Source organism: Rhinolophus sinicus, chromosome 7, assembly GCF_057876585.1.
Source record: "Rhinolophus sinicus isolate RSI-liver-muscle chromosome 7, RSI-T2T, whole genome shotgun sequence".
Taxonomy (NCBI): Eukaryota; Metazoa; Chordata; class Mammalia; order Chiroptera; family Rhinolophidae; genus Rhinolophus; species Rhinolophus sinicus.
In genome coordinates, this window is record NC_142507.1 from 11,501,342 (window position 1) to 11,526,333 (window position 24,992).

Sequence of the window (24,992 nt, forward strand, 5' to 3'; positions counted from 1 at the left end):
ACATTTATTGAATGTGTGCCATGAAGGGCAGTTTGTCACCACAGTTAACAAACTGACCCCTATGGTAATGGAAACCAGCATAAGACAAACTACATAGACATACAAATATGTCTATGTATACATATATATTAATCACATTGCTAGAAGCCCATGTGCTGAAGCCAAGCAAAGACTCTCCTCATTTTTAAACCAATTTAAGAAATTTGAGAGAAAGCAGTATAGAGTAACTTGTTCTGAAAAAATTAATAAATTTGCCTTGGTGTTGGCTCTTAAATTAGAGACACATTTTATAATCATTGAGCATTTTGAAATGCCTGAAAAACTTAATAGTGAAATGAACTGTTAAGCATTTTCACCAGGCAATACTTATTTCAGAAATGACAACATCTTTTTCTGACATCCGCCTAGCCTAGCAAGGAGTTTGATATCTTATAGTGTGTACCATCTTTAGTCAATATGATACTTTAATGGTTATTTCAGAGCCACATACCCCCTCCTTCTATAGAATTAAAATAACAAATTGCTATAGAAAATTCATATTTGTAATGTACAACATGATGAATATAGCTAACACTGCTGTATGATATATATGAAAGTTGAGAGAAGAGATATGAGTTCTCATCACAAAGGAAAATATTTTTTTCTTTTTAAAAAAATAGTATCTGTAGGAGATGATGGATGCCAACTAAACTTACTTTGATAATCATTTCACAATTTACGTAAGTCAAACCATTATGCTGTACCCCTTAAACTTATACAGTGATGTATGTCAAGCATATCTTAATCACACTGGAAACAATCATAAAAAAGTTAATATTTAGACAAGCAATCCTCTTTGCTCAGACGTGTAGTAATCAAATCTGATCAATTTCCAACAGGAAGTAACCTTCTGAACCAACTTTTCTGGAATAGTTAGTTGTCTGTTAAAATGAGGCATACATAACAATAATGATAGCATTTGGAAACTTAGTGACACTTAGAAGAATTCAAGGACCAAATAATAAGATTCTTGGATATCTTTCTTCACTGATTTGGTTAGGTGCATGGACTCTGCTTAAGATATAATGGACTTGAATCTAGACATAATCGGGAGAGATGACACATGATCAAGACTTGTCTGAATCTGGGAGAGACCCAACTCAGGTGTGATGGTCTTGATGGATCTCTCATCTTGACAATTATCAGTAGTGGTAGTTTGGATAGGCTGGTTCTAGGGTGGTCTGTGAGATGCAGTGGAGCTGGAAGCATTGCCTCCTTTTTAGTGCAGACACATAAAACCTCTTGTCTTTAACTGTGGGTAATAGGCTGACACTAGAATCATTTGTGGTAATTTAGATTTTATGGTGTGAATTCTTAAATTCAGTATTAGATCAGAAAGTGGGCTAGGAACTAAGACAAACTTTGAGGTGCTAGGATATGCCAAATTTTATTCAAAAGATAGCTACTCATGGATTGAGGGTTAATGATTTTTCAAGGAAGTAAGACCTTTTATTCTATTTTACTCACGGCACGTATGTGGCAATTCTCAATAATCTACAATCTACAGGTTAGAGTTCAGGAAAATACCAGTTGTTGTGAATTATTCACAGTCTCAATAACATAACTGTGATCCAGTGAACTTTGGGGTCCTGTTGATTTTTGACTTTGTGTAAGTGGAACAGGTAGAGGTACAGACGTCTCCATATCTTTCTGACAAAGGCATCAAGTTTATTATCTCTCTGTCTTTCTGGTAATTACTAAGCAATTCATTAAGATGATTAGATACTCACAATATTCACTATGTCTCAAATTGTAGTGTCATATTCTCATTTAACATTAGAATTAATTCTTCAGAGATGTTTCTGTGTCCATCTTTTTAAAGGTCTTTTCTTACTTATGCAACAAGTGAAAGAGAAAAAGCTATAGTCTGTTTTCCTTTTAGTATGAATCACCTTTTTCAAATTAGAAATAACTAATTTCTACTTTTCTCCATCTTACTGCTGCCTTACTTCTCAAGGAAATCTCATTCCTGCTTATAAAAAATTATTTGTCTTATCAATAAGTTCGAATTCTGGGCGGCTGGATGGCTCAGTTGGTTAGAGTGCGAGCTCTGAACGACAGGGTTGCCAATTTGAGTCCCACATGGGCCAGTGAGCTGCGCCCTCCACAACTAGATTGAAGACAATGGGCTGCCGCTGAGCTTCCAATGGGGCGGCTGGATGGCTCAGTTGGTTAGAACGCAAGCTCTTAACAACAAGATTGCCAGTTCAATTCTCACATGGGATGGAGGGCTGCACCCTCTGTAACTAAAGATTGAAAATGGTGACTGGACTTGGAGCTGAGCTGCGCCCTTCACAACTAGGTTGAAGGACAAAGACTTGGAGCTGATGAGCCCTGGAGAAACACATTGTTCCCCAATATTCCCCAATAAAATAAATAAGTAAATAAGTTCGAATTCTATGTTCTTCAGTACAGTAACCATAGGCTACATGGGGCTTATTGAGCGTTGAAAAGCTGTTAGTCTGAACGGAGACTTTCTCTAAGTGTAAAACACACTTTTGAGGACTTAATATGAACAACAAAAAATGAAAAGCATCACAAGAACTTTTTAAAATGATTAACTGCTGAAATAACATGTTGGATATACTAGGTTAAATAAAATCTGTTATTAAAATTAACTTCATTTACAAATTTTTAATTTTTTAAATTGTAGATACTAAAAATTTTTAACTTGCTTTTGTGTCTTACGTTATATTTGTTTTGGATAGTGCTGTTCTAACATAGGTTTTAATAAAAATTGTTTTTCTTAAAGACCCAGAAAACTCCAGATACTCAAAAGATATTTGTTAGTCAAACCCAACTCACCGAGAATTTCAAAATTTTCTTATTTATAATAATAGACATTAAAAAACAAATTTGACAAAATTAAAAATTTAAAGGCAGGACGCAAAGCAGATTGTTAATCATATAACTAAAGCTAAATTATCTTATTTGTATATCCACACAGCTAATATTTATTGAGTACCTACTATGTGCCAGGCAGTAGGCATATTGAGTATATACAGTAGTGAACAAAATCCAGTTTCTGTCTTCAAGGAGTTTTCTGCTGACTGCAGTGTTGTAAATGCTTCTAAAGTGGGCAATTACAAGGTGGTGGAGATAATAATTAAAATATTAAGCTTGATTTGAGGTAGGCACTCAGCAAAGACTCGATGATGGAAGTAAAACCATTTTAGGAGGCAGGTTTTCTCATTCATGTCTGTTTTAAATTAACCCAATATTTTACATAAAAACATATGGGACTCGAATATCCTTACTCAGCAATTCCTGAAAGTTTACAAATGATAGAATAAGTGGAGTTTATTTCCCTCTGACAAGTCCTGTAGTTTGAAGCATGGCAGATTGATTCACAAGAATAAAAGCAGCTGAATAAATATTCCCTCTGAAATTATTTTTTTTCTGGGTTAATTAATAATTAAAACACTACCAAATACGGAACTTATGTGGCACTACTTCTTGACAGGCTGGTTGGGAATCGTCCATTAATCATTGACTGTTATTGAGAGGGTGGTGTGTTGGAAGGAGTGTGGGCTTTGAAATCAGACAGGAGTTTGAGTTCTCTGGGATTTTGGGCAAGTTAATGAAGCCTGTGTCTTAGTTTCCTCATTTATAAAACTAGGAAAATATAGTACCCGAATCCACTTTTGAGGATAATAAAGTGGTTGATATATGTAAAACACTTATCACAGTGTTGGTATATAGTAAGTAGTAAATAAATCATTAACATTATAACTTGGGAAAACAATAGAATTGTTTGAAAGAAAACGGTAAGTCCACGAAATAAGAGTCTAGTATATGGAGTATAAAAGTCTAAGTTTGGTCATAAAAGGGAGGAAAAAAGTGAAAAAACCAAAAAACCAAAAAACCAAATGGAGAATGTATATGATTCTTGAATTGAGGGTCTAGGAATGAGCAGAAAGAGGATACTTTAAGTTTTCCTAAAAGAAGTGCTTTTTGAAATTATTCTTTTTTTTCTTTTAGTGCCTTGAAGTGTTTGGTATCATTTCCACCATGTGGACCTGAAATTTTCTTTGCAACAAGTTTTAAGTAATGAATTCAATTGCTTTAATAGGTACATAACAATTCGTGCTTTCTATTTCTTCTAATGTCAGCTTTGAAAAGTTGTGGTTTATAAGAGATGCATCCTTATTTCTAAGTTGTCAAATGTATTGTGATAAAGCTATTAATATTCTTTTATTCTCATTTTAATGTCTTCAGTGTCTACATCATGTCTCCCTTTTTATTTCTGACATTGGTGATTCATAGCTTCTCTCTCTCTTTAGATTGATAAATTATATTATTATTTTCAAAGATTCACATTTTGGTTTTGTTGCTATTTCTTTATTGTTCATGTTTTCTACATCACTGATTTCTATTCTTTATTGTTTCCTTACTCTACTTACTTTGCATTTCATTTTCTCTCTTTTGTTAGCTTCCTGAGCAGGAAATTTTGATAATTGGTTTTAGACCTTTATTTTTATTTAATATAAACATTTATGTACTTCCCTCTACATGCTGTTTTAGTTATATCCCACAGATTTTAATGTTTTTATTATTATTCAGTTTAAAATATTTTCTAATTTTCATTGCAACTTCCTCAGTGACATTATGGATTATTTAGAAGTGTGTTGCTTTGTTTCCAATAATGGGAAAATTTTTTTCACTTTCTTTTTGTTACTGATTTCTAGCTTAATTCCATTGTGGTCATAAATATTCTCTATAATTTCAGTTTTTAAAAATTTATGGAGATTAGCTTTATGTTCCAGTATATGGTATGGTATATGGTATGAGATTCCACTTACAGATAGCTGCAAGATAATGTTCTACAGATGCCTAATACACTTTTCTGGTTTAAAGAGTATCATTACTTTTCTTTTTTATTCTTTGTTGCTCAGTTTGGATAATTTTTATTGACTTCTTTTCAATTTCACTGATCCTTTCCTCTACTGTCTCCAGTCAGATATTGAGATTATCCATTGAATTTATTATTTCAGATATTTATTGTATTTGGTAATCTTAAATTTCATTTTTTTTTTAGTTTCCACTTTTTCTGCAGAAATTCTCCATTATAAATACAATTTTGTCTATTTTTTCTAAACTATTTTCATATTCATAACAGCTATTTCGAACTCCTTGTGTGCTGATTTGAAAATGTGAGTGGTCAGTGAATATGATTTTATTGGCTGCTTTTCATTGGTGACAGGTCATATTTCCTTGCTTCTGAACATTTTTGATGATATACCAGACATTATATACAAAACATAGTAGAAACTGAACTAGACAGCAAATTTTACCCCAAAAACGAATTGCCTATTCTGAGGAAGCTAGGGTGAGGGAAAATTTCCTTCAATATAATGAAGAATAGACCTGTTATAGAGCTGGATTACCACTTTAGGTTGTTTCAGTTCAGCTCTAATTTTAAGTATTTGGAGGATGGAATTAGTTTCTCTCTTTAGCAGGGTTTTGAGTTCATGAACAACAAGACTATCACCTCTCTCTCTGTTGTAATCCACTCTCACTTTCTATGGTGCTGCTTACTCAGAAAAAGTCCCATACAGGAGAATTTGTAGATGGCAGGGAATAGTAAGTTTTTGTTCTCCTTCATATTTCAATCCACCCTGTCAGTATATGCCTGGCCATTAAGAGTCTGACTAGATTCTTCTTGTCACAGAGAAAGTCCCAGCTTTATAGGCTCTTGACTCTCCTTGCCTGTTCCTAGATGAGGCTAATGGCCCTCAAAATAAAAGAGAGCCATGGTTTCTGCTTACCTAGGAAGGGGCTAATCCCTCTTTGGAATTTAGTTCACATTGACTTATTTGCAGCCAAGCATTTCAATAGCTAGGAAGAAAAAAATATTATTTTTGAGTTTACCTTGTGTTTTTTTGTTTTTTTTTTCTTTAGGTTGGGAATGATGACCTTTTGCAAACTTCTACATCTTAGACAGAGAAGGAATAGGAAAACTGTTTAGGTGTTCTGAAGGACTGACCAGATGTTTGGCTTGCAGAGATCTGAGGTCTCTTTACCATAACAACAATATACAATTGTAATTAAGGGTATACCATTTAGCTTGGAAAAGAATGTATATATATCCACATCCTATATTTATATAGGATGTGGAACACAGCATAAGGAATCGAGTCAGTGGAACTGTAACACTATATACAATGTCAGAGGGGTAGTAGATTGGGGGAGGGAGGTTATCACTTTTTGAGGGGTACAAATGTCTCACTATTACATTGTTTTGTACTCCTGAAACTAATAATATATATATAAATATATATGTATATATATATATTTGATGTCTTCATAAGTATATTATTTTCTAATGCTAAAAACTTTCCTACAGAAATAGCTTATTTCATAAAATAGTAATAATATTGGATTTGATAAACGAAAATATTATTTATGACCAATATTCCAAGAATAGTCTTTTACAATCCTGGAGATGCTCTATATGGCCAACAGATTAAACAGTGGATGATTCCACACATGGTCTAAGATGTGAATAGCAGCCTTTGGGCTGTGCAATGTTGTGCTTCTCCATAACCCATAAGACAGTTATGAAAATCCAAAGACATATTTTATGTGAAATTCCTGCCTTAAGTGGGAGCTTAATAAATGCTTATTACTTTTTTAAATTACTAAAATGTTTTGAAGTTAGTCATCTCATGTTTCAATAAAATTTTGCTTTAAAATTTATTTAAAATGACTGAATTTCTTTTATATTCACAATTAAAATTTATTTGGGTATTTTAAAATATTGGTTTAACTAATTCAATATCATAATTCATAAAGTAGTGAAGGGCATTGTGTTTGTGGGCTAGTGTGTGCAGAGGGGTTATTAGATGTATAGCCTCTGAAGACTACAGATAATAGAGAAAGTCTGTCTTACAATTGCTTTCTGGATATTGCCACATATCTGATTTGAAAATATGTCCAGAACACAAGCAAATTTGGAATTTTAGGTCTTTTAAAAATGTCATTAGAGAAACTTTAAAAAAGGAACCTCAAGGAGATTTTCTAGCCAGTCTCAACTGTCTCATCTCACTAAGAACAGAAATGCTATAAAAACAAACAAGGAAACTAACACTTAAGAAATACAAGCTGATGGTCATATACTATCAACTAGCTACCATATACGCAGTATCTTATTTTGCCTCACTACACCTGATGAAATTAAGCATCACTAGCATGTTTTTCCATATTATAGAATAAAAGAAGCAATGAGGTTTCAGAAGGGTCAGTACTTGTCCTGAGACCATAGAGCAAGTTATCAACAGAAATAGAATTTGAAACCCAATTTCAAAGCTCAGTGCTTCAATCATAGTTTACATAAACAGAAAAAATATCTGAAATATTGGACTTGAAGTACAACCCTTTTCCTCTGAATTCTAAAGCTCATGGTTGGAAGTAGCTAAATTAGAGGATAATAACATTTTCTCAATGAATTAATTTCCTGTCAACTTAGAACTGATATGTGTTTTGGGCCATGTAGGCACCTAGTAAATACTAGTTTGAGCAAGTTAATTGATTATCATTATTGTTTACACATTGGGCATTTACACATAAAACAATTTCTATATATTCAGATATCAGATTACATTATTAAGGGTTTTCAAAGCCCAATTCAGACTTGGAACACCTTTCCCAAAAGCTTTCTTTGATCTAGAGGAAAGAATTTGTAAGTTCAAGTATAACCTGTGAAGGAAAGCTTCTCGAGGGCAATAGTACATAGCTGAGCGTGAGTCACAGCAGATATTTAATAATGATGGTTGAGTAGCTCAGTCTGACCAATGTACTCCCCAGGTGATAAACAACTTGACCATAGGGAATCGATTTCTGCCACTGTATTTTTAGAAACCAAAACTGTGCTGAAGGTTTTTAATAGGATTCTATTTAAAATTGTATTTGTCCACAAGTATTCACTGGCTCCTTACATTTAAGGAAATAGAGATCACAAATGTTGTACAATCAAAGGATCAATTTTAAAATATGAATAACGTGAATAGTTGAAATTTGTTAAATACATATTTTATGACAAGCTTTGGGCTCAGTTCTCTGCATACCTATTTTGTGAAAAAACAATCCACCCTGTAAGGTAGAGGTCCACCCATTTGGTGGACAAAGAAAATAAGGCTTGCTCAAGATCTGAGTAGTTAGTAGCATATCTGGCACTTGAACCCATGCCAATCTGATTACAAAACCCGTGCTTTTAACTTATAATGCTTATTAAGCTTAATTGTCTGGTTCTCAATCCTGCTTTGTCTCTCACTGATTGTCTGTCTTGGAGCAAATCATTTAAACTGTGAATATCAGTTATATCTGTCATGATCGTAGTGAGGGTCAAAATTTTAAAGTCCATCTGCAGCAGGGTATTTTAGCTGGGTCATTTAGGTGAATTTGTGGAGGTGGGGACCTTACAGCTCTCCCATATTCTGTGCAGGTGATTTCCCTATTATATTATGTTTAGGAAACAATCTGCTCAGGGAAATCCAGTGCATTTAAAAAAAGACTGTCAAGGGGCCTGGAGCTCTGTGATAAAGACTTTGAGCTTTGGTCATAACTAGGATTCAAATATATGCAAAGCTGTCGGGTCGGCTGGAAAGGTGCGTTGGAAGGGAAGATAGGCCCCTAAGAGAAAACCACCAAAAATGACAAAGTGATATAATTGGGTGGCCAGACTGTATGTGTGACAAGTAAGTTTTAGAAAGATGTTTGTGCTCAGTCATGACAACAATATCCCTCTCTCTCTCCCACCCTATGCTGTCCCCAGAATGCATGTGTGGTCTGGGAGAAAAATGGCTATGCTATGAAGAAAAAGACATTGTCACTCGTGGTCCAGCTCTATTGAGGAAACGCTCTGAAAAAGCTGCTTAAGAGATGGAAATGCTTTCTTGGGTCACTGAGGAGATGGGAGGCAGAGCTTGGTGTTCAGGGTTCCTGCAGTGAAACGGGTGCTGACCCACTTGTGGTCTACTGAGCAGAAGGGTCTGGAAACCTCAGGTGGGGACTCCGTTGACATGTGAGACAATGTACCTTTTCTCCTCATTCTATTAAGAAACTCTGCTAGAGGAAGAGGCCTCACCTGGAACCAGTAACCGGTTTTGGCCCAGGGACATTTGTACTTCTGGAAGATTCTCAGACTGATTAAAAAAAAAAGGTTTCAAGAATAATGTGATTTGCGAGTGAGCGATTTTGAAACGCTAAAATCTAGGGGTAGTAAGATAACTATGATTTGTTGTCATTACGTTAGAAAGACCTGGGGCTATATCAGTTTTATAAGTGAGAATATTTTGCAGACAATAATCTACCAGGAAAAGGCTAAACCTATAACACGTTATTTCAACAGAAAATATTCCCTACTGATCAGGCAGTATGCTAGATGCAGAGGCAGAATCTAGTATGGGGGAGGGTCGCACGCAGATGTCCGCAAGTATTGAGACAGGTACTGAAAGAGCAATATGGACTGAGTACAGTGGGGCAAGAGATCTGGGGAGAAATCAGGGAAATCTCCAGAATAGGAGGGAAAGTTTCTGGAAGGAGACAGGCTCCAGATAAGCTGGAGTAAGGTAGGTGGTCAATGCTGAGAAGAGCATTTCCAAGAGGAGGAACGACGTGTGCCAAGACAAGGAGACGTCGAAGAGCGTGGAGTCAGCAGGGATATGCAAGGAGCTTGCGGGGCCCAGTGTCTTGCAAGATACCTGACACTTAAGGACACAGCTGGACATAAAGAGAGAAAGAAAAGCAGCAGCCAGAATGTGGAGGATTTTGTGTGTATGCACTACAGGCACTTCTGCCCTAATCCTGCAGGCAAAGAGATGCCATTGCATGTTTCCAAGCAGGGGAGTTCCATGTCAGATGGCATTTCTGAGCTGCTCAGCGGGATTTGGAGAGCTCTGAGCCCAGCACTACAGCAGCAGGCCAGTGTGGGTGTTCTCCACACCCAGGGGAAGAGAAGGTGCCCTGGGGCTGGGGACAAGCTCAGACACAGTGGGTTCAGGAGACTCCTCTTAGGGATGCCTAGAAATGTGTTCTTATAAACCAGCAGTAACTAACAGATTCGTTCACCAAACCAGCACAACTGTAAAATAACTTGGGGGAAAAAAAAAGATACACAAGAAAAGTATGACACGGAAAAATCAAAAGAAAATCTGAATGGAGAAGGATACTATTTTTCTGGATGGAGAGACACAATATTTAAACATTTCAACACTCACCACAATAATCTATAAATGCAAGGCAATCCAAATAAAAACCTTACAGGCTTTCTTAAAAGAACCTGATAAGGAAACTTAAAAATTTATTTGAATACAAAAATGAGCAAAATTACCTAAGAATATTTTGAAACATAAAAATATAACAATTGCAATAAAGATATAGTAATTAAAACTTTATAGCAGTCATAAAAATATAACAATAAATGAATGGAACAGCATGGGGTGTGTAAGTAAAACTTAGAATATGACATACTCACTGTGGAATGGATGGATTCTTCAATAACAGGTATTGTGAAAATTTGGTAAAAATAACAAAGTCAGATATCTTCCACTTACCATTAATTAAATGAATTCCAATTGGGATAAAAAAGTCACGAATATGTTTATGCATATATGTGTATATGTGTGTGTGCATATATGAAAAGTTTAGAAGAAAAAATATATATGGTTCTTACCTTAAGGTAGAAAAAATTTTTTTTCAACAGGGAACAGAGTCCTAAAAGAAAAAATTGGTATAGTTGTCTATATAAAAATTAACAATTTTAAATTCCATAGAAATATCCACCTAAAAAGGAAGTTAAAGCTCTGTCACTAAACAGAGTGGAAGAAAATTGACAAACTGGAAGAAAGATTCTATAATATTTAACATACTCCAAGGATATGTATCCATGATATATTTATAACAAATCAGTAAGAAAAAGAACATTCCAAAAGAAAAATGGGCAAAAGATATAAACTGGCTTTTCATAGGACAGAAAATATAAATGCCTAATTAACACTTGCAGGTTGCACATTAGTAATCAGGAAAATGCAAATTAAAATGATGAAGTACCATTTCTCACCAATCAAGCCTAGCAAAAAGTACGAAATAATGAGTCATTGAAGGTGTGGGGAAACTCTTACTCTAATGACGATAGGAGTGAAAATTATACAGCACTTTAGAGGGCAAATGGCAATAGCAAATACAATTTTTAGAAATACACATAACCTGTACCCAGCATTTTCACTTCTAGTTATTTACCAGAGGAAAAACAACTTCATATGTACACAGGGAGGTATATAAAAAGATACTATTGCATTGTTTTCAACCTACATGTCCATAGATAGAAGAGCGGGTAAATTATTTGTAATACGTTAATATTTATATGGTAAAATATAAGGCAGAAGCTGCAAAACACTGAAATGGAAAAATCTTTATCCTATATTGGTGAGAAAAAAGGAAGTCGCAGAGTGAGAGTTGCAGAACACCGGTGTGGTCTAAATACTTGTATCCTCTCAAAATTCCTATGTTGAAACCTACCTCCTAAGGTGATGGTACTGGGAGGTGGGGCCTTTGGGAGGTCATAGGTCATGTGGGCTCCAGAGAGATCCCTCACTCCCTTCTGCCTTGTGAGGACACAATGGGAAGTCTGCAACCTGGAAGAGGGCCCTCCTTAGAACCTGACCCTGCTGGCACCCTGACCTTGGACTTCCAGCCTCCAGGACTGTGAGAATTAAATTTATGTTGTTTAAAATACCCAGCCTGTGGTATTTTGTTAGAAAGGGTTAGCAGCCCAAATGAATTAAGGCAAATATTAATAATGTAAAAATGTAAACACATAAAATATATTTCAAATACATATATTTGAAAATACACAGAAAAGGGTCTGAAGACACAATGAAAAACTGGTTTTTCTCTGAGGCGAAGGATATAAATGTGTGAGGTTCTTTAAGAACAACTTTGCTTTTTATTGTTGAATGGATATAAAATACAGATTTATCATAAGGAAATGGAGGGCATTCCCACCTGATAGTTGCAATTTTTTTCTACGAAACATCATGAAATATAGTCTGTTCACTGCAAGTAAATATAATTAGTATGGTGATAAAAGCTTAGAATGGCTTCTGTGGGACCCAAGGCCCCATCTGAGGCTAAGTCTTAAGTTTGGAGGACACCAAACCCCACGTTTTATAATAGTATCCAGCAGCTAGCAGCAGCAAAAAGTGGTGAACTGGGAAAAATGATAGATGGCTTAATAGAAAATGTGGTGATTGGTAGAGCAGATGGAGGTAAGGGTCTGTTTTGAGGATGCAAATGAGAGAATGGGAAGGATTGAAATTACAGGGTGAAGATGATGGATTGAGAAAAAAAGAAAGAATCAAGTAACTAGGTTTTTTGAGATCCTCTTCTCTAAATTGCCTGCTCTAGTAATTTGCCCATGTTCTCTTGGTGGTTTGACTTTTTCTTATGACTTGCGGGTTATTAATCCTCAGTTATGTCTTATGAGTATTCCTGTAGTGTGAAGTAAGGAGTGAGAGGTGGAAAGGATGGGAGTCATGGTGAGAAAACCTGCAATTCTGGCTGAAATCTCAGCTCAAGGGAATGGGAAGGCAACATGGAATGAAGATGAAACTCACTGACTCCTAGAAAACCAAGAGTGTGTGACCAGGGAGTTGGGTGACGTCTGGACCCAGAAGTAACCCACGATGACCCTTGGACTTTCCTGGTGCAGAAGATTATAAGATGAATGCCAGTATCTCAGGTTCATTAAGGGTGGAGGTGTAGGGAGATGGGGAGGGAGAACTGGCAGGTTCTTTACACCCAGATGAAATGCATTTCAAAGGAGGAGGGCAAGGTGGAAGCATCTTGGCCTGGAAAGGAAATTGGAAGCCCATGAGCAGCTGGCTTGGTAGCTGCATGAGGGTGAGACATGATGGAAAAAGGAACCACTTCCAGTTGAAAGGTCTTCTGTGGAAGTGGTGTTTGTGGACTCATTTTTACAGTCTCTGCATACTCATACTTGTAGAGGTGAAATTAGGGGATGTGAAGAGTAAGACAGAAAGGGGTCCTTCAAACTGCACTGGGAAATGATGAATTGTACGAGAACCTCCTGAAACTCCATCTCGGGTTCTTTATCTCTTATGTTTCATCAATGTATAATTTTGCTTTCCTGAACTGGAATCATCTGTTTTACGTTTATGCAAACGCTGCCTCCTCTTTCTGGTTGAGGTGGTACGAGGTTTCAATCAGAAAAAAGAGAAGAAACAGAACTTCTCAGTATACTGCATGATGATACATTTTAAACCAGGGAACAGATTGAAAGGATGCTATTTGAATTTTTACCTTCCAGAATTTTAGGTCTCTCCAGCTAAGTGTTTCATTAAACATGTTTCCTGTTGAGACTCCTCCAGAGCTCCCTTTTGAACCCTGGCCCTTCCTGCAGCCTCTGAAAGTCTGTACGTCGCACAGCAGTGCTGGGACCAACATTTGGGCAGTCGGTGAAAGCACCGTGTTATCCTGCTTTACAAGATGATTCACTGGAAGGTGACTGATTCTATTCTATCATTTTGCTCAGTCTGGTTGACAAGCTTTCTTTGGAAATTAAATAGCTTTCTCTGGAAATTAAATTAGGTCAAATATGAGAATGAACCAGATTTCTTTAGAATTATATTTTAACTTATTCAAAATATCACTGACGATTTTAGAAATATAAACATTTCTGTATACTGATATGATTTCAGTTTACGGTAATAAAACATATGATTTTATTAAGATTGGAGGCCAAAACATTTTCTAGAGTTAGTAATATTAATATTGAAAAACTAAAGGAAAATAAGATTTTAAAAAAGAGATTCACATATATACAGACAATATTTCAGTTCCTGTCTGATTCAACTTTGGGCACTAACTTTAGGATTTTCTTCAGATAATCTGCTTTGTTTGTTTCTTTTAATGGGATCATCACCCTCCCATTTTCTAGGCTTAAAATATTATAGTTATATTTGACTCCTTTCTTCTACTCACATTTTTGCTAACTCACATTTAAGCTAACTCACGTTTTTGTTACTCATGTTTACTACTCATATTTAAGCTAAAAAATCCTGTGTATTCTACAAGCAATCTTTCATATTTTTCGTTTCCTCCGCATTTCCATTTGCATGACCTGAATTTACATCTTCATTTTCTCTGGTTAAAACCATAGTAATAGCCCCTTCAAGATATTGCTTTTATTTTTCACCTTTTAAGATTTATTTTAAACACCATTTTCTATAGATTCAAGTTCAAATTCTCTAATATTCCCTCATTCAACAGATAGTCTTGAGGTCCAATATGTGACAGGTGCTTTTCCAGGTTCTTAGATTATAGTTATAAATTTGTAACAAGGTTCTTGCTGCCACAGAGTATACATTCTATAGGGAAAGAGAGAGCATGTCTTTAAAAAGTAAACAAATAAATGGAAAGCTCATTCTGAATAGTAGAAAATGCTATAAAGACAATGAAACATGGTGATGTGAAGATGGAAAGGTGGGGCTAGAGGAAGGTTTACTGTAAAGCTAATAAAGCTAAAGCTAAAGAGTCCCTCAATGACAAAGACCCTTTCCCAAGCTTTCAGGAGTGCTACAAATATATTCACGTGGTCATATTGACCAAAGTACGATATTTTACCCTAATTGGTTACTACTGCTGTCTCATTACACTCTGATTCTAAAGAGGGCCCCCCAGATTATTTTGATTTTGGAGCCCACCCTAGATATGGGACTAATCAGACGTGTTGATCAGAAAGACACATGCTGACGGAGAACACGAGGACAAGACAAAGTAACCATTAAAAGAAATGGGCCAGCATCTTCCAGACAGAGAAAATAGCAAGACGGAGGCCCTGAGCAGAACTGAGCTTGAACCACCATGTCTGAAGCTGAGTAAGAGAGATGGAGAATGGTGAGAAATGAGATACGGTGGTCACTCATGGCCCTGCCCTGTAGGACTTTGCAGACATTATAAGGAAGTTGGATTTTATTCCAACTGCAATGTGAAGCTGCTGAAAAGGTTTAATGGGTTTTACACAATATAATTTAATGTTAAAGAAGAGTATTCTGGCTTCTATGTGGGGGGGAGATTGCAGAGGGAAAGGATGGGAACAGGGAGACCAGTTAGCTTGCCAGGCGGTACTTCAGGCAAGAGGGTAGGGCTGCCTGGACTGGGTAAGTAGCATCGAAGACAGATAGTCAGGATACATTTACAAGGAAAAATGGGCAGGAATTTTCAGTGTATCTGAAATGGAGATGAAGGAAGGGAGATGAAAAAAGGACTCAAAGAGAATTCCTGGGTTTTTTGACCTGACAAATAGGTAAGTAGACAATGGCACCATTTACTAAGAAGGAGGTTTTGGGAGTAGGTGAAATAAAAAAAATTTTTGCACCACGTTGAGGTTGTGATTACTATTAGCTATGCAAGTCTGCTTCAAGGAGACAGTCAGATATGGAATTTGGAGGTCAGTAGAGAGGTCGAACAAAGATATAATTTGCAATCATGGGCATAAATGTGTTATTTAATGCCACAAGATTGGATAAAATCACCTAGAGAGAGGCTACTTAAAGTTGAATCACTCAAATCCCTGCAAACTCTGCACTTTTTTTCCTACTATTTATATTATACTCTGATCCTTAACTTGAAACTATTTCTTATTCTCTGTATTCTTGCATTTAGACAAGGACACCCCTCTATTTTGTTACTTCTGTAAACACCCAAATTCTATATATCTTTCAAGATCTACATCAAGATTAAATATCTCCTTGTACGTTAGTTTGTTTTGAGCTCCTATCCCAAAGAAAACACTACTTCCTGTGAAGTATAGGACTTTTATCCGTACCCACATTTTCTATTTGGCCTTGTGACTTATAGCATCTTTTATCTCCTAACACGCTGTTTCTGAAGTGACTATAGGGTCTATATCTCTTCATGGTCCAAAAGTTCTGATGTGCTTTGCAATTATTAGACAATCTGTGAAAAAAAAATCATCTAAACACTATTAGTCAATGAAATTAGTGAAAACCCTTTTTTAGCTTGAGATTTCTAGGTATTTGCTATTTTGTAGCTAGAGCCAATACAGAGTTTTATCTGTGTTCCTGAAATTCCTTTATGGTGATTATTTATTAAGTACTCACTCTGTATCAGGAGTAAGATTTCCAATGCTAAAAATGTTATCTGCAGCCACATATTCTATAATCATACAGGAACATAAACTGTTTCTCCTTTTATTAGTTTAAATATTTAGAAATAGATATGCATGTACTGAGTTCCTGAAGTTTTAAAAAATCATGTTTATTAATATATAAGTTATGGGTACAGTTTGATGGGCTTTGATCTGCTTTCTGTTACGATAGATAAGATTTATTTTCTTTGAATAAGGTCATATAAACAGAATCCTGCAGCATGCACTCTTTTAGTTTCTTGCTTCTTTTGCTCAGCTTAATATGTTTGAGATTCACCCTTCTTATGTATATTTGTCCATTTTTTCCTTTATATAGTATGGCTGTATACTTGTTGGATATTTAGGTTGTCTCTAAGTTTGGGCTTGTATTAGTTCACCATTGCTGTGTCACATACTGCCCCAAACTTAACAGCTTAAAACAACACACATTTGTTGTCTCATAGGATCTTGGGTGAGGAGTCTGGGCCCAGCTCGGCAGGGTCCTCTGCAAGGCTGCAGTGAAATCAAGGTGGCGTCCAGAACTGGGTTCTCACCTGAAGGCTTAACTGCTGAAGGATCCTTTTCCAAGCTCAGTCGGCTGTTTAGCAGAATTCATCACCTAGAGGCTGTAGAAGACACAGTGGCTTGCTTCTTAGAATCCAGAACTGGAGTGCTACACTTTCTGCAGAGAGTCCGCTGTCAAAAGGAGTCTTGTACAGCAAAATGGAATCACAGGAGTGACAGGGCATCATCACTTTGCCATGTTCCATTGGTTAGAAGCAAGTTACAGGTCCCTCCTATACTCGAGAGATAGGAATTACTCTAGGGCATGCACTCGAGGGGAAGGGGGTCAGGGGGACCACCTTATACTCCATGCTCCTCATGGCTATTGTGAATGAATGTGCTACAAAGGCATGTGTACAAGATTTTTGGGGGACATATGTTTTTGTTTATTTTGGATGAACACCCAACAGTGGAAATGCTGGGACATGTGGTTAGAGTATATTTAACTTTTTAACAAACTGCCAAGCTATTTTTGAATGGAGTTGTGCCTTTTTAAATTCCTACCAAAATGTATAAGATTTCCAGTTCCACATTTTTACCAACATCTGGTAATCTCAATCCCTTTATTGTTAACCATTCAGTGGGTATTTAGTGATATCTCATTTTGGTTTTATTTTGCATTTCCTTAATAATCAAGGCTGTTGACCATTTTCTAACGTGTTTATTGGCTATTCAGATATTTCTTTTCTAAGTGTCTATTTAAATCTTTGAGCCTTCTTTTTATTGGGTTGTTTGCATTTGCACATACTTGATACAAGCCATATGTCAGAAAAATAGACTGTGAATATTCCCCCTGTCATTTTCAAAGAGCAGAAGGTTTGAATTTAAAAACATATTTTATCATTTTTTTTTTATATTCTTGGCTTTTGCATTCTATCCAGGTAATGTTTGTCTACTCCAAGCTCACCAAAGATTCTCCTAAGTTTTCTTCTATAGGATTTATTGTTTGGTATATAATCAATTTCAAATTAGTTTGAGTAATGTGTAATGTAAGAGTGGGTTTTATTTTTTTACTATATAAACATTTAGTTGTTTCAATGTATTCTTTAATAACACTGTTCTTTTCTCATTTAATTATTATGGATCCCTTGCCAAAATATATGTATGGATCTCTTTATTCTGTTCCATTGATCTATAATACACCTTTAGGACAACACACTGCTGTCTTGGTTACTGTAGCTCTATAGTAAGTCTTAAAATCAAGTGTTCTAAATTCTTTAACTTTGTTCTTTTTCAAGATATATTGGCTGTTCTTGAAAGTCCTTTTTATTGAAATAGAAATTTTAGAATAATTTTGTTAATTTTGTAATAAAAAACTGGCTTGGATTTTGATTGGGATTGTGTTGAATATAGATCAATTTGGGAAGAATTGACATGTTAGTGATAGTCAGTGTTCGGATCCATGAACATGGTATATCCCTCCATTTATTTAGGTCTTCTTGAATTTTTCTCAGCAATGTTTTATAGTTTTCAGTGTACAGAACCCTGTGCATGATTTGTGATAAGCTTATTTTTTTGTGGTTTTGGATGTTATTGTAAGTGGTATTTTTGCTGCAATATTTGATTGTTCATTGCTGTATACAGAAATGCAATTGAGTTTTATAAATTGATTTTGTACACTTTTAACTTAATAACTCAGATATTAATTCTTGTGGCATTTTTATATCTCCCTTAGAAGCTTGTTATAATTCACCAGTGAAGCCATCAAAGTGTTAAATTTTATTTTAGGAAAGGTTTTTAATACAAACTAATTTTCTTTAATAGATATAGAATTTTTCAGATTTTATATTTCTTATTAAATAAGTTTTGGTAATTTGTATCTTTTAAGATATTTATTTCATCTACTTTGCCATATTTATTGACATAAAGTGATTCAAAATATTCTTATATTATACTTTAATGTCACTAGGCTCTCTAGTGATATCTTCTCTTCATTTCTCATATTGATAATTTTTGTTCATTCTTATTTCAAAGAATCAGCTTTTAGTTTTATTAATTTTCTATCCATTTTTTGTTTTTTTTTTGTTGTTGTTTCATCCTCTTTACTATTGCCTTCATCCTACTTAAGTTTACAGATTCCTAAAGATTCATTGCTACTGAACCTTTTCTTTTTTAATATAAGCATCTCATAATTATGGCCTGGCATATATTCAATCATAGTGAATGTTCTATGTAGATTCTGTATAATTCAGTTTTGGGTTCGAGTGTTCTGTTAAATGTCATTTAGGTCAAGTTATTTAACAGTGTTCGTTAAGTCTTCTAGAGCCACTTTGATTTTCTATTTTCTTTCTTTCAATTATTGAGAAAAGAATGTTGAAGTATCTAACTATATTTATGTCCGTTGTGTCAATTTTTGCTGTAACAATTTTGAAGCTCCATTTCCATGTACATACACATTCAGGATTGCTTTGTCTTCTTGATGAATTAATCCTTTATCTTTATGACGTATTCATCTTTATCCTTGGTAACTTTCCGTGTTCTGAAGTTTACTGTGTCAGATATTAATATCCCCACTCTAATTATCCAATGATTAGTGTTTGCTACATGACATATAGTTTTCTATTTTTAATTTTTAACTTAATTGTGACTGTACATTTAAAATGAGCTTCTTACAGACAGTTTGTTAGATTTTGCTCTGTTGTCCAAGTTGGTATTTTTCTTTTAATTGTGATTTAAACCATTACAGGTAAAATCATTATCAATATGGTTTGTTTTAAATTACTATTTATTTTTTTCTACTAGGACTATTTGTTCTTTTTTCTCTTTTTCCTCTTGTTTCTTCCTTTTTCAATTGAGTAGATTTTAAAGATTCCTTTATATTCTCACTGTTGGTTTTTTAACTATCACTTTTTTCCCCCTCTAATTCCTGGATTTTGCCAGGGATTACAACATGTAACTTTATTTTACTGCAATATTTTTCAAAAAACATTATACCACTTCACATGCATTAAAATCTTATAGATATATTTCCATTTCACCTTTACCATCATTTGTGCTTTATTTGCCTCTATATATTTTATAAACCCTACTATATCTATTGATTTAATTCTTAAGCAACTATCTTTTCAATAAGTTAAAAATTAGGGAAAGATTTTTAATATTTACCTACATATGTGTGTCTACTAGTGATAAATCTCTTTTGTTTTGCTTCATATTTAAAAGATTTCTAAGTTAACATTTTTTTTCTTTCATTCTTTAAAAGTATTGTCTCATTATTTTCTGGATTTTATAGTTTCTAATGGAAAATCTGCTATATTGTTTATGTCTTTCTGGCATATGCCTTTCCCCAACCCCTATGATTGCCTTTGAGTTTCTCTCTTTGAACGGTTTTAAGTTATTTGATTATGATGTACCTTGATGTGTTTTGTTTGGTTTTTCTTTGGTTTATTCAGCTTGGGGTTTATTGTAGGCTATCAACTGTAGGATTATAACTAATCAAATTATGAATGTTTTCACCCATTTCATCATTTTTTTTTTCTTGTTTGCCCACTCTCCTTTTCTATTAGGATTCTAATTGCACAAATGTTAAATTGTTTGATATTGTCCCAAAGTCACTACAATTCTATTTTTATTGTTGTTGTTCAGTTTTTTTTCTCTCTCTAGGCTTCCTTTTGGATTGTTTCATTGCTATATTTACAAGTTCAGTGATCTTTTCTTTTGAAGTGCCTGATTTGCTATAAATTCTATCCAATAAAATTTTTAGTACAGATATTTTAGTTTTCTTTTTTAAAGTTCCATTTGTTCCACTAGGTTCTATCCTTATTAAGCTCATCTTTTTCTTTAAATCTTTGAGTATGTTTTATAATAACATTTATAACATAACATCTGTGTCTGCTAATTCTATAATCTCTAATATTTCTACATCTATTTCTATTTTCATATTTTTCTCCTAGTTTTGAGTCAAATAGTCTTGCTTCTCCAGATTCCTACTAATTTTTGATTGGATGCTGACCATTGCAATTGCACATTTTTGAGTGCTAGATTTTGTTAAATATATTTTTAAATGTTTTAATGTGTTTAGTCTGGTAGTTAAGTGACTTGTTGATTAACTCGATCACTTTGAGGCTCGGCAGATCTAGAGTTGATGTTTTTCTAGGTCTACTTCTGTCTCACTATTATGGTTTGACTTTGTGGGGAGTCTCTATATAATGTCCTATATATTTTATGTGGTCTCTCCACTCCACTCTGGATGATGAAAACTTGAATGATTCCTGGGCTTGTATGAGCTCTGGGAATTGTTTGGTTTACAGATTTTTGGTAATATTCTTTCACCAGATGTTGTTCTTTGTCTAGCATGATAAAATTTTGCTCTAAGCATGCACAGATTGGCAATCAGCCAAAGAGTCAAGTGAACACCATGCATAATTCTGGAGCTCTTTCTTTAAATAATTCCTTCCTCTCAAGTAATATAACCCACAGATTCCAGACACATTGACACTTAACTCCAAGCACTGTCTTCTCCACTCAGCATTCTTTGCTTAGCTTCCCTATTTGTGATCCAGTTTTAGAAAACATCTCTAGGTAAAAAGCTGGGACAATCATATAATTCACCTCATTTTTCCCCCTCTCTGAAAGATCATATGTAGTTCTGTGCTGCCTATTGTCCAATGTCTAAAACTAGGTGTTTCATATATTTTGTCCAGTTTTTAAGTTGGTGATGGTATAAGGGTATATCCAGACTCTGTTTCTCATTCATGGATAGAAATAAAAGGTTTTTGATGCCTGAACTAATGTTTTTGAAGGAAGGTTTTGAATCCTGGAACTTCTCTAAACCAGAAGACTTTAATAGGGTATTTATTTAGTATGCACCAGGCACTGTTTTCTCAAGAATCTTATCATGTATGTTCCCACTACTATTGTTCCCATTTTCCCCTAGTAAATGTCACAAATGGCTCTCAGACTTTATACTTTTAACACTTCCATCATCATATAGTGGGTTTGTCTTATTACTTTGGGCATGTCTTACAAGTGAAATAAATGAGGTTTATAAATGATTTACAATAAAGAAAGCAGAATGTATTCAAGTTTATCCCCCTCTTACTTTAATTAATTTCTATTATGGCATATTTTTGAGGTTCCTACAGGACTGATGTTATATCTAGGAGTCAGTGATGGCTACATGGAAATTTTTCCTGCACACAAACCTCATCTTTCATGAGTGACCTCTGGAAAATGGTCATGAATAGCTACTGTAAATGTTGTGAATTATTAATAAGAAGTTTATAGCTGAAAGAATAACAGATAAAAGTGATAACACAAAAGCAACCTAATTAAACAACAAAAGATACAGTGCTACGTGTCAAGGTTAAAATAAATCTGGGCAAGTTCTTATTTATTCAAGGAGGTACAGATTCACATGAGCTATTTTTTATTTTCTGTCAGCAAAAAAACAAACAAACTGAAAAAAACCTCCCTTTTCTTTCTTAGAATTTCCTTTCTTACTCTTGAACATGAAATCTTCATAGACATGAGAGAGTCACTTTATAGGTCCCTCCTTAAGGGTCAAAACCAAACTTTACTGTCTGTGGTTTTTAACGAGTAGGGGAGTGGCAGTAACCAGAAGTAAGAGTTTAATCACAATAGTTCCCTGTATGTGACTGTATTTTCCTTCTTCAACTGTATTACATTTAAAACCTCGCGACAATAGTTCTGTGAAGCTACAACAAACTTGTTATGAGTCATGCCATTTTCTAGAAAGAAAAGAGGGTGTGGGCTCTGCAGTTTTCATATAGGTAACCCACCAAGCTCTGAGCTGAGGGTCTAGTGAGAACTTTCAAAGACAGGATCACAGTTTAGAGCTGTAAATGGAACTTAAGTGTTTTCCCAGCTGGAAACTGTCTGTGTGCAGTTTATGTCATGTGGTCCAATGCAAGGTTTAACTAAACGGTTCTGTCTTCCCAAGGTTTATCTGTGGTCATGATATCCTACAAGTAAAATATAAATGGTATTAAGCTGCTTTGAAATGTACTGCACCTGGCTGTAGGCCTAGGAGCTAAGTGAAAAAAAAAAAAAATGCCTAGGAGAGTAGAAACTCCGCATTTTTGTTATATTCAACAGATTTTCTTTAAGACACTTGCCCTAATGGTGTTAATGGGCTCTAATGTACCCTTATCTTTACAAAGTCCTTTCACTTTTTTTTTTTTTAGAAAAGTAGAACCATTAAGGAAATTAAATGTGAGTAGGTGAGTAGGAGCTGGGGCAAAGGACCTGACAGCTTTGCCTGTCTAGTGTTTTGCATGGCCCCGTATAGGTTTCCCCAAGTATTTTGTGCGAAAAGTAACTCTAATGCAAGTATCCAAATCTACTTTAGATACAACAAATACCTTGATTTCAATTTCTCATCTGAGAACCGGTTTGCACAATTATGCTTTCTTAACTCTATTTCTATTTAGCTTACCCTTAATTATGTATCAAATTTATTTTATACAATTAATTATATGTTATATAAATAATAAAATATTTAGATTAATATTATTACACATTAATTAATTACATATGGTTCTGTATAAATATATATATTTCTGCCTCCTACTTTCTGTAGTATGCATTGTGTATTTGTACTTTTTTTTGCTGTGTGTTACACACACACAACACACACACACACAAACACTCCACCCTGATTTCTGCAGGGAGCATTTTTATAAGCCACCATGAACAATTTGGAGGAAAAAGGCAGTTAATGAGTTAATTAATTAAGTAAACAAAAGAGCTATATTAAATTACAGCCTAAGTATGTAACACCCTCATCTTTAATAGCCCTTCTCTTTAATAGATCCATTAACTATAAACGTGAAGCTGTGTGAGGGAAAGCAAAGAAGGACAAAAGGCCATATACATCCCAACCAGAGCACAACTGATGGCAAGGGTAAAGGGCAAATAAATTTTTATTTTAATGTTACTTAACCCTTTTAATGCCCTAGACAAGGAAGATTGAGTTCAACAAAAGGATACTGTTTGAAACTCTGCTGAGCTGACCATATAATAGCTCTGAGGGAAGCAGAATGACTTACAAAGAAGAGATCACAGGTTACAAGGGCCATTGGCTTGGGAGGGGTTAAGCAACTTTATCTGATCTTCAGCTTTTTTACTGAACAATTAATGACCTACAGTCTGGAGAAGTTAAAAGCTAGAAGTGAAGCCAGGGCTCCTTAAGACTCCAGCTGGCATTAAATGACAAGGAAGAATTTAGAGGCCAGACAAAGCTGTTATTATGAGCCATTGGTGAGGAAGAAAATGAAATTTTTAAAAAGAAGGAAAAGGAAAAAATTAGAAAAGCTTGGGAAACAAAACTTAGGAGAAATTCATGCTCAGTTTTTTAAGTAAACTATACCTCATTTGTTAAATCTTTTTGCCTTTGTTGTTAAACTTGTTTGATAAAATTTCAATTGCAGAATATTTGTAATGCTGCTAATGAAAGTGTCCATGAAAACTTTATAATTCTCGCAACATAAAATATGATCGTCAATTATTTTTTATTTGACTTCTCATTTTAACCAAGTCATGTGATATTTATGAATTAAAGTTTTTGGAAATGGTGTTGGCTGTCATTTCAGCAAAAAAAAAAATTATCTTGACTTATTTCCTTGCTATCTTATTAGAAAAATATTCTAATCTTACAGCTTAGTTGATGGACTCTGAGAATAACCAAATTGCAAAAGATAAAAACTAGTGACTTTAGATATTAATGTTAGATCAGGGTTACTGAGAGAAATAAAAGGTCTTGCAAAACCTTAGGATCATAAAATGCTTATCAGAATTTTATATACTGAAATTTTAGATACTGGAATATGTATTAAACTAATCCGAGAATTAACAGAAAAAAACTATGGATTGTGGCACTATGGGGACATCCAATACAGGCCAGATACAAATATGAGTTGATGTGGACAAAGAGCCTTTATTGCTTTAGTTCTAAAACATGTAGGAATCTCCAAAATAGACAGGTGGATGGCTTTCGGGGAACTGTGTTCATTTTCCATCAGAATCCACTTATTAAATTCCTAATTGCAATTGTCAGGAAACTAGATATAGCACATGGAAACTGCGAGCGAGACTTGGTTGTAAAAGTACATAAGAATATACACAGACAATAGAATTTTTAAAAGATAAACCAAGACTTGGGTGCATAATACAGTGCTAGCATCAAATATACATGAAGATAACGTGCATTTGAAGATTAAGAGAAGGCTGGCCGTGTGATCACAATAGGAAAAAACTGTCA